The sequence below is a fragment of the Rhagoletis zephyria genome, unplaced genomic scaffold, assembly GCF_001687245.7.
Source record: "Rhagoletis zephyria isolate East Lansing unplaced genomic scaffold, Rhagoletis_zephyria_1.1 Rzeph_scaffold_00227, whole genome shotgun sequence".
Classification (NCBI taxonomy): domain Eukaryota; kingdom Metazoa; phylum Arthropoda; class Insecta; order Diptera; family Tephritidae; genus Rhagoletis; species Rhagoletis zephyria.
The window spans coordinates 314,795-326,550 of NW_016157311.1; the positions used below are offsets into that span (position 1 = coordinate 314,795).

General features: G+C 35.7%; 1 protein-coding gene across 1 annotated transcript in view; it reads right to left on the reverse strand.

Moving 5' to 3' along the window:
• LOC108358255 (putative neural-cadherin 2) overlaps nt 1-11,756 on the reverse strand; it is a 358,474-nt gene that overhangs the window by 313,523 nt on the left and 33,195 nt on the right. The window lies entirely within an intron of this gene.

The window sequence follows — 11,756 nt, forward strand, 5'->3', positions numbered from 1 at the left end:
GTAACTACTGAAGATTATTCACTCAAAATTGATATTTACAATAATCTTTGGACGAAAAATAAGAATATTATANCTCGAGCAAAAATTGAGATATCTCAACGAAATTTGGTATGTAGGTTTCCGTTAATCCAAGGTAGGTTGGTATTGAAAATGGGCGAAATCGGACTGTAACCACGACCACTTTCCATATAACGGTAATTTTCAGAAACACGAAAACTGTGATATTTTAGTAACTACTGAAGATTATTCACTCAAAATTGATATTTACAATAATCTTTGGACGAAAAATAAGAATATTATAAAATTTTTGGAAAATGGGGGTAGCCACGCCCACTTATGGTTATATGTGTATAGCTTGGTAACCGCTGCACCAATTTCTTCCAAACTTGACACAGTTGTTCGCCTTTGTACAGCATACCAAATAGCCGAAAATTTAAAAATCGGACGATAACCACGCCCTCATCCCATATAACGGTAATTTAGATAAATACAAAATCTTCGATAAATGAGTAAATATTAAAGCTAATTTATTCAAAAATGATGCTTGCAACAATTCTTTACCAGGAAATACGTTTAGGATAAAATTTTGGGAAATGGGCGTGGCACCGCCCACTTATGATCACATATATGTATCTCGGTAACCGTTCTACCAATTTGTACCAAACTCGGTATGGTTATTGTGCTTGCCACATGAAACCAAAACATTGAAAATTATTGAAATCGGACTAAAATTACGGCGGCTTTTCATATAACTGTAAATTTGACAAATGCTTGAAACCTCAATATTTCGAAATTTAAGGACGCTAATTTACTCAAAATTGATACACCCCGGCTTACAATGTAGCGGTAGCTTTCGGAAAGGTGAAAAACATCTATTTAATACTTGCACTTTTTTCTAATAGCGGTCGCTCTTCGGTAAGCAATGGCAAACCTCCCGGTCAAGGTGCAGGGGTGGTGGTTTTAAGAGTTGTGGTCGAAAGTTCAAACCTTAATTTAAGGTGACGTGCAATAATGTCAATGGAACTAATGTTAATGACATTAATATACAGGCCAAAAGTAAAATAATGGCAATGACATTAATGCACATGCCGAAAGTGAAATAATGTCAATTGACATTAAGGCCCTTTGGAATTGATTCATCCTCTAAAATTGAAGTATGTACGCAAACGCGAACCGCCGTGGTGTTATGCATTTCTAAAGCTGTGTATTTTGTTAATGTTTTTGATAGAGCAATAACGTCCATGGATTTTATTGCGCTTTCGAAAAGGTAGTGGACATCAGTTACTAGGACGCCATTGTTGTTCTTACAAGAGTACGTCCTGGCCTTAAAATCCATGTATTACGAAACCGAAAATTTAATTAGTTCTTATAGTGTCGGACAAATTAATAGGGCCACGACATTTGGCCAAGTTTTACTATTTTTCTTATGATGGTGTAATGTTTATAAATGTTTTTTTAAAGTTCAGCTTTTTATCTAACAAAATCCAAATTTCAAACATTGTTCAAAAATCATAAAAATTCTGCAAAGTTGAAGTTTGAAAGTGATTTCTACACTGAAAATAAAATCTGCGTAAATATAACGAAAACATGCATACACCTTACGAAATTTTTCGTAATTTTAAGCCACGAAAATTTTCATTAATTGTACAGAACCGTTTTCGTACATATTACGAAAATGTGAGACTTTAGATTTTTAGTATACTTTACGAATGCCTTCGTACTATGTACTAAAGAATTTCATATTAATTTTTTTGTTTATTTTTACGAAATTTTTGTAATATTGTTTTCGTTAAACCTGCAGTTGTTGCTTTCATTCGCCACACTGTAAAACTTAGTGCGAGTTATAACACGACAGTTTTATTCTATTTTTATCGTTTATTTGGATTTTGTTTTGCAAAAATGCTTAGCATTTATGATCAAAATATAATGAAGGTGTTGTGTTTTCTTTTGAGCTATGGTTTTATAGGCTGTGGGTATACGTATACTTTAAATCTGTAAATAAATAATGAAATCTTTTCAAACTTGTTTACAATATCGAAAAACTTGCATAGGACAGCTAAATTTTAATTAAAAAATACGGGTATAGGCAGATAAATGCGCTATTCATCCGCCATAATTTTATGGTAAATTTGTGTTACCAAATAAAAACACTGTTGATTTTCTTTTAGACTGGAGTACAATTCGTACAGTTTAAAATTAAATAAATATTCATTATTTATAATTTGTATTCCGATTGAAGGCCGTTGTGGTGTAGTGGTTAGCAGTGCGCGCTACCATTGCGCATGGCCTGGGTTCGAGTCCAGTTTCCGGACAACATCAAAAAAACAAACACTATTATCCAAAAGTAAATTGCAAAAAGCAATGAGGTTATCAAGGACCTCATTTCTGGATCCGAATAAGAAGACGAAATCAGGCTCGATTTGAAAAAAAAAAAAATATTTTATGTTACTTTATGAAAACCATCAGGCAATTGTATTGTGGTCAAATACCAAATAATTGTTTAGGATCATTTATTCTCGGTGTCTCGAATGCTGTTCATACATACGTGTTGCAGCGCACGCGCACCAGTGCTTGATTTTTTTCTGATAAGCCATTGCATGGAGATCATGTGTCAACGCTCTATATCAGTGATTCCCAATGTGGTCCAGGGGGTCCACGGAAGACCCGACAGGCGTCTACGTTGCGTGATAAAAAATATGGAGGTCCACGAAAATCGATATAGTTTCGATAGCCTATTTAATTAAGTTTAATTTTTTTCAGTGGTAGTGCTCTTGACGCACTGGTGAACTTACCGTAACTTGTGCCACCTGCAGACTAAAAGGAAACGGGTGTTGCTATAACACTGGGTGAGGCGATACGGAAATTGCCGGCGGCAGATATTTGAGCACTTGTGTCTTTTCAATGCTACAGGCCACTATTAACTTTGTTGAAGGGATTATAGACAGAGGGGGTTCCCTGAGGGGGAATGCTGTTTCAATTCAAGCACTGAGCCCGGACTCGTACATTGTCGAATCTTCACTGATGGCTCCAAAACTGACCCAGGGTCAGGATTTTGAGTATTTTTCAAATGGGGATAAGCTTCGGTCTTCCAAGGTGAGGTATATGCAGTCCCCAAAGCCATAGACTACGTGTTGGAAAATAGGTGGCGGGAAAGGAGTTTACGTGTTTACAAGTAGAGCCAAGCTGTACTTAAGGCATTGGCCAGCTCCCTATTTAAGTACTTCCAAATTGGTTCGGCAATGCAAGTCTCTAATAAGTTATGTAGGTAAAGATAACGGGCTTGCATTCCTCGATCCGCAACCAATTATAGCACTCCCCTCTTCAACCATCGAAGCCACCATCAGAAACTGGGTGGACACTTCGCTCAGCAATGACTGGGAGCCATCGAGGGGATGCAGGTGGGCAAAACTCATGTTGCCTTCAATCTCAGAAGGTCTATCTAGTTTTTTGCTCTCACTGAGAAGACGGGACTGCTGACTGGTCACTTCACGTGGCACAAACACCTGAATGTGATCGGCGTAAATCCTGCTTTGAAGAGGATGAGGCGGTGGAACACTTCTTGAGCTTCTTGCCTACTTGTTTGTTTATCATCGATTTATCTAGATTTGGTCTTTTCTTTTTTGTCAGTTTCTGAATTTGAAGTTTGGCGTAAAAGCTTTACAGTTTTGTTGTTTCAAGTTTTGTGTTTTGAAAATGCGAGTGATATATATTTTTCGCATCACTTTAAAACTCGGGCGATAAAAATAAAAATGATGACATTAACACAAATAAACTATTTGACAAATACATCACATGCAAATTCATGAGTGAGACGCACATGTGAGGAGTTTATTTAGTGCTCTTGCAAGTGTGTAATCACATTATTTTAATAAATAAAACACAATAAAATATTTTGTGTTTATTTTTGTCTCTCCGAATTTATTTCTGGAACTCACCCGCGATGCAAAATTACATCGTTAGATCTAATTTTCACATTTTTTGATGAGCTTTGGGAATATGTTAGAAATGAGCATCAGGGGGTCCACCGAAACCAGTAAAGTTTTGAAAGGGGTCTACGAGAAAAATAAGTATCCTCTGCTCTATATGCAACAATAAAAAGCAACAACAACAAGGTACAGAGATATTTACACTCACGTGAAGTTGGCCCCCGAACTTTCGGCAAATGTGATATTTTTTAGAGTTCTGGCTAGATTTTAAAGAGTTTTAGAGTATCTGACTCGAAATTGCAATAGTTCCGGGGAATTGCGGGCAGAAATCGAAAAAAACGATTTGGGGGGCCAACTTCACGCGGCCCCCTTTACTCCAGGAAAAAGAGTTCTGATGCCATATTCCAGTGTACGATAAAGAGTTCTAGAGTTCTGAAAGTTTTTGTAAATAGTTCTGCAAAAAATCCAAAATTTTTTTATGTGAGAAATTTTACCTAATTCTGTCACCGTTTTCCTCATTTGTTTCTGAGAGTTCTGAGTAGCCCCCTGAGGGTTCTAACTAAAAGTCTTATAAAGTTTTTTTGTCTGACCAATAGTAAAAAAGTTATAAGCAAAAAACAAAGGGCGAATATTTATTTAAAAAAAAATTTAGTTTGTTTTTTCAGAGTTCTGTTGAGAGTTCTGAGTAACCCCTTCGAGAGTTCTAACTAAAACTCCTATAAAGTTTTTTTGTCAGACCAATAGTAAAAAAGTTACAAGGCAAACAAGGGGCGAATTTTTATTAAAAAAAAAATTTTGTTTATTTTTTTCAGAGTTCTGTTGAGAGGTCTGAGTAGCCCCTCGAGAGTTCTAACTAAAAAGCTTATACAGTTTTTTTGTCTGACCAACAGTAAAAAGTTATAAGCAAAAAACAAAGGGCGAATATTTATTTAAAAAAAAATTTAGTTTGTTTTTTCAGAGTTCTGTTGAGAGGTCTGAGTAGCCCCTCGAGAGTTCTAACTAAAAAGCTTATACAGTTTTTTTGTCTGACCAATAGTAAAAAGTTATAAGCAAAAAACAAAGGGCGAATATTTATTTAAAAAAAAAGTTAGTTTTTAAGAGTTCTGTTGAGAGTTCTGAGTAGTCCCTCGAGAGTTCTAACTAAAAATCTTCTAAAGTTTTTTTGTCTGACCAGTAGTAAAAAAGTTATAAGCAAAAAACAAAGGGCGAATATTTATTTTAAAAAAATTTAGTTTGTTTTTTTCAGAGTTCTGTTCAGAGATCTGAGTAGCCCCTCCAGAGTTCTAACTAAAACTCTAATAAAGTTTTTTTGTCCGACCAATAGTAAAAAAGTTATAAGCAAAAAACAAAGGGCGAATATTTATTTTAAAAAAATTTAGTTTGTTTTTTTCAGAGTTCTGTTCAGAGATCTGAGTAGCCCCTCCAGAGTTCTAACTAAAACTCTAATAAAGTTTTTTTGTCCGACCAATAGTAAAAAAGTTATAAGCCAAAACAAGGGGCGAGTTTTTATTAACAAAAAAATTTAGTTTGTTTTTCCAGAGTTCTGTTGAGAGTTCTGAGTAGCCCCTCAAGAGTTCTAACTAAAAATCTTAGAAAGTTTTTTTGTCTGACCAATACCAAAAAAGTTATAAGCAGAAAACAAAGGACGAATATTTATTTAAAAAAAATTTAGTTTATTTTTTCAGAGTTCTGTTGAGAGTTCTGAGTAGCCCCTCCAGAGTTCTAACTAAAACTCTAATAAAGTTTTTTTGTCCGACCAATAGTAAAAAAGTTATAAGCCAAAACAAGGGGCGAATATTTATTTAAAAAAAAAATTAGTTTGCCTTTTCAGAGTTCTGTTGAGAGTTCTGAGTAGCCCCTCGAGAGTTCTAACTAAAAATCTTATAAAGTTTTTTTGTCTGACCAATAGTAAAAAAGTTATAAGCAAAAAACAAAGGGCGAATATTTATTCAAAAAAGAATTTAGTTTACTTTTTCAGAGTTCTGTTGAGAGTTCTGAGTAGCCCCTCGAGAGTTCTAACTAAAAATCTTATAAAGTTTTTTTGTCTGACCAATAGTAAAAAAGTTATAAGCAAAAAACAAAGGGCGAATATTTATTCAAAAAAGAATTTAGTTTACTTTTTCAGAGTTCTGTTGAGAGTTCTGAGTAGCCCCTCGAGAGTTCTAACTAAAAATCTTATAAAGTTTTTTTGTCTGACCAATAGTAAAAAAGTTATAAGCAAAAAACAAAGGGCGAATATTTATTCAAAAAAGAATTTAGTTTACTTTTTCAGAGTTCTGTTGAGAGTTCTGAGTAGCCCCTCGAGAGTTCTAACTAAAACGTTTATAAAGTTTTTTTGTCCGACTAATAGTAAAAAAGTTATAAGCAAAAACAAGGGGCGAAGTTGGCCCCCGAACTTTCGACAAATGTGAAATTTTTTAGAGTTCTGGCTAGATTTCAAAGAGTTCTAGAGTTCTGAAAGGGTTTCCGACTCGCTTAGATTCAAGAAAAATTTAAAAAATTTTCCTGACTGTTTATATGTTAAATTTTTCTTCGTTTTGCATAATTTTTTCTACAATTCCTGTCAAACGAAAGCAAAAACAAAAAATGCAGTTTCATGAACTATGTGGTAGTTTAAATCTACACTGCAGTCTCTTATGATCTCGTGAACTAACATAAAGAACTTTTCTTTCCGACTGCTTGACACCTGAAATATAACGAAATTTGATTTCCCTTTTTAAAGTGCCTTATTTGAGCACATAGCAGGAAAAATCTCTTTGTGTCAAAAATTTCTTGGCAAACATATCCTCACTTACGACTCTCATTAGGCCATCACTTTGTTTCCATTTTTGTAAAGTTGCTAAAATATTTTCGATTGCTATTAATTTAGCTTCGATTTTTTTTTTAAGATATACAGTTTTGGTGTCTTCAAACTAAAAAAAAGCACCAAAAAACGCACCAAGCACCAAGCTCAAAAATTTTCGCGTTTTCAATAAAGAAAAGCACTAAATTTAGGGCGAAAAGCATAGAGTTGGCAACAGTGATCTGAGGCCCCGGAAAAAACTACGGCAGTTGTTAAAGTCTAGTTTTTGCGGAAAAAATTTTGCGGAGAAAATTGCTTTGCGCACTAACAGTTTTGTGCGTACATAAAAGAAAGATTGAAAATGACCGGGCTTGCATAAATTTCAATGTAGTATATACCAGTCGCCTGACGAGCATTCATGACATCAGTTGATTTTTATACCCGAGCGCACTTGTGCACAAGGGTATTATAACTTTGTTCACATAACGGTTGTTTGTAACAGGCAAAACGAATCGAGATAGATATAGACAAATGTATACATAAATGATCAGAATGAAAAGAGAAATCGATTAAGCGGTGACTGTCTGTCCGTCCGTCCGTCCGTCCGTCTGTGCACACGATAACTCGAGTAAAAATTGAGATATCTTAACGAAACTTGGTACGTGAACTTCTTTTGGGCGTGGGACGGATGGTATTGAAAATGGGCGAAATCGGATAATAACCACGCCTACCTCCCATATAACGGTAATTTTAAGAAATACGAAAACTGCGATATTTTAGTAACTACTGAAGATAATTCACTCAAAATTGATATTTACAATGAGTTTTAGACGAAAAATAAGAATATTATAAAATTTTGGCAAATGGGCGTAGCCACGCCCACTTATGGTTACATGTGTATATCTTGGTAACCGCTGCACCAATTTCTTCCAAACTTGGCACAGTTGTTGGTCCTGGTACAGCATATCAATTGGCCGAAAATTTTTAAAATCGGACAGTAACCACGCCCACATCCCATATAACGGTAATTTAAAGAAATACAAAATCTTCGATAAATGAGTAAATATTAAAGCTAATTTATTCAAAATTAATGCTTGCAACAACTCTTAACCAGGAAATATGTTTGTGAAAAAATTTTGGAAAATGGGCGTGGCAACGCCCACTTATGATTAAATATACAATTTATATCGGTAACTGTTCTACCAAATTGTACTAAGCTCGGTATTTTTATTGTGCTTGCCACATAAAAGCAAATCGTTGAAAATTATTGAAATCGGACTAAAATTACGGCCGCTTTTCATATAACGGTAAATTTCAGAAATGCTTGAAACTGCTATATTTTGAAATTTAGGGACGCTAATTTACTCAAAATTGATACACCCCGGCTTACCATCTAGCAGCAGCTTTTGGAAAGGTGGAAAAACATATATTTAATACTTGCGCCGGGTATTTACTGTTCGGCTCCGCCCGAACTTAGACTTTCTTACTTGTTTTCTATATTTTCAATGTATGACGTCGAGGAATTGAAATGGTTTTTAGGCTTGAAAGAGTATAAAGTAGTTTCAGACAATGGTAATATTTTACCACCGTCAAACCCTGTTTATCAGAAAATTTCTGAAGCGATGGCTAATTTCGGATCTCCAATGACCGCCAAACACATTTACACAACAATTCAAAAAATCGTCACGTTTTTTATATTCATGTGCGAAAAATCTTTACCCTCGAGTTTTAAAAGCATAAGGAGGATTTTTGTATTATTAGCGAAGACGAAGATGAAAATTTTGATTTGTTTTTTGAGCACAAAAAATGTGGATCTACTGAACAGTCTTGTCTTCGGAAAAATGGGCGACTATAAAACCGCCAACAAAAAAACCTGGAATTTGAATAAGGGAGCATGGACTAATTTAATGGCCGAAAAATTTCACGAGCAAAATGGAATTCCGTGCGCGTTCTCGTTCAAAAGAGCTCGAGTTAGAAAAGGCAATAACGCGAAATATTTCGTTAAATTTTCAGCTAAATGCAAAGAATGTGGGGGCAATTTAGTTGGTGTCGCATTGAGAAAACCTGGCGAAAAGCAAGACATAATTTTCGAATGCATGTTGACCTATTTCGTGCAGGGTGTTTTCCATGCTAAACGAAGACAGTTGCGAGGCCAAAGAAGACAACAAGTTGCCGCAGAATTAGTCGACAATCAAAAAACCGCGGCATTATGGTTGAATGATCAGGCTCAACATAACATTCGTTTCGGAGATGATGTTCCGCCCTACTTTCCCAAAGCTCCTGTACTTAGAAAAGCGAAACAAAAAATAATCGATCAACGCTTAGATTTACCAAGCAAAGATCCAATTTACAATTTGCGAATTGCCATGAACGGGACTCATAAGGGTACAATCCATTCTGTAGGCTCCGAGCCCTTTTTTTGCATATATTCTCCCCTGAGCAATTGTTATTACATTAAGCTTGTCACCGTAATAAGGTAGACGCTATCGTTGATGCTACGGGAGGAATAGTGTTCAGGATTCCTTTTCTTCACGAAGATGGCGAAGTCCAGAAAAATTCACAGTACATTTTTTTATATCAATATATGTGCGTGCATAACAGAGGTTTGGAGGAAAATGGTCGTAAAAGTTGTCCAGTTTTTCAACTCGTTTCAGAAGGGCACGATCCTTCATTCTTGAAGTTTTTTTTTCTGAAATTATTAGGTTGCATGGTACGAGACCAAGGGATTACTGATTTTGGAAAAGCGTTGTTGATTAGAATAGCCAATTCTTTTGTGGGTTGTTGTTGTCTTTGTTGTCTCAAGCTTGACGTCAATCACTTTATGGCTATGATAGCAAGATGGAAAAGCTTGAAAGGTCAAAATTCTAGAGTTCGTCAATTTGCTTTGCGTACTCTCAGTCATGTTTATCTAATGTCGAATTTCCACGATATCGAAAAACCCTCTTATCCATCGTGGTTGTAGCTCTAAGTGAGCACATCGAAACAGATGAGAATGGGAAAACTTACCCCTCTTCAAAGTATTTGGAAGACATTGATAAAGTCATCAAAGGTACACAAAATATCATCGATTCCACAGAGTTGTCATCCCTGTTTTATTGCGACTATGAAATGGAATCAATTTTAGAATCGGAAGACTCCACGGATTATAATTTGAAATCCTGGGCAGAATCTTTATGCGAAAAAGCAAAAGAAATCTCACAAACATGTAAAAATGAAAGTTTGTTGAAGCTGAATCCTTATTATTCTGAAAAAGCAACAGAAGCAATTAAAGATTTGATGACTTTCTTTCCTTTATGGACTTGCCTAATGTTTCCCGAATTTGGAATAAATCTTTCGATCATCTGCTGTGGAAAGGCAATTCTCAAAAATGAAAAAGGACGGTTTCGAACGTCTGCCTCTTAGAGTCGATAAATTTGTGCTTAAACACATTGACTGGTTGAAAGGTGAGGTGAGTTAACTAAAGGGTGATTTTTTTGAGGTTAGGATTTTCATGCATTAGTATTTGACAGATCACGTGGGATTTCAGACATGGTGTCAAAGAGAAAGATGCTCAGTATGCTTTGACATTTCATCATGAATAGACTTACTAACGAGCAACGCTTGCAAATCATTGAATTTTATTACCAAAATCAGTGTTCGGTTCGAAATGTGTTTCGCACACCCAATTGCTGCGAACGGCGACGAATCGACATTTCACGGTCTTCAGCAACACTCTCAGAAACAGACGCAATATTCTCTTCTGTACGCACTGTACGCATTCGTGTGGTTGGTTTAATGTCCAATAAAGTAAACTGAGTGCGAAACTTGGTCACAATCGCATTAATTGTTTGCTCACTTGGTCGATTATGTAGACCATAAATCGGACGTAAAGCGAACCGAACACTGATTTTGGTAATAAAATTCAATGATTTGCAAGCGTTGCTCGTTAGTAAGTCTATTCATGATGAAATGTCAAAGCATACTGAGCATCTTTCTCTTTGACACCATGTCTGAAATCCCACGTGATCTGTCAAATACTAATGCATGAAAATCCTAACCTCAAAAAAATCACCCGTTAGCACAAGCAATGCTGGATAAAGATCGAACAACTCTGAAACGAAAAATACCAGACTTGGACATTTTTCAAGACTTCTTAAACGTAGTAGAAAATTGGAGAGGAAAAACGCAAAGAGCTGAACAAGCGGCACAAGACAAAACCGATTTTTCACTGACGGACGGTGTTTCAGACGAGGGAAACAGTAGCGTAATGGAAAACTCTGAACAATCAACAGCAAGTGCAAACGTTGTAACTGATATTATCGAAGAAAATTAAATTAAATAATCTGACGAAAGTCCCCATAACAGAGCAGTTCTTTATTCATCTGCTGTTTTAATAAACAATGCTCAAGAAGATAACAACTTCTCGTTCCCGATTTCTCCAATCCCTCACGAAGATACGGTATCAGAAATAAAATTTGGTAAACTTAGATCCACGGCTGATTCTGAAATCGTAAAGAACTCTTTTGATTCCAAGAAATACCCCGCCCGCAAAAAAAATTACTTGAGCAACATACCGAACTGGGACTCTATGCGTCAAATTCCAAACGTGACTTTCCCCTTAATACCTAATGGAATGTGTTCTCCTGTACTCAAGATAAAAGGGGTCAAATATCTAATAACAAGCACGTGTGCTTTCGATACTTTGCTGACTTTGTTTATGCACGCATGCTCGATAGAGGACCATTTCAAAGCAGCAATGACTAAGGCAAACTTTCCTACAGCTAATTTAGCCTTGGAAATTCTTATCACAGAAAAATTGAAGAAAAATCTTTACAAACAAAGATTTGATATCTTGCAACCATTATATTTTTTTGAAAAAAACTATGACAACTCCAAAGCTCTTGAGCCTTGATGCAGAGTGCAATATTTGCCATCTTTTTGAAAATTTGTTTGCCACTTTTCCATCAAGCTCCGCAACTCGCTTGTGTTCCGAATGTGACATACTCACAATGAAAAAATATGCATGTGTTTCGATTGATACGCACGTGTTGTTTGAACAAGGGTATGAA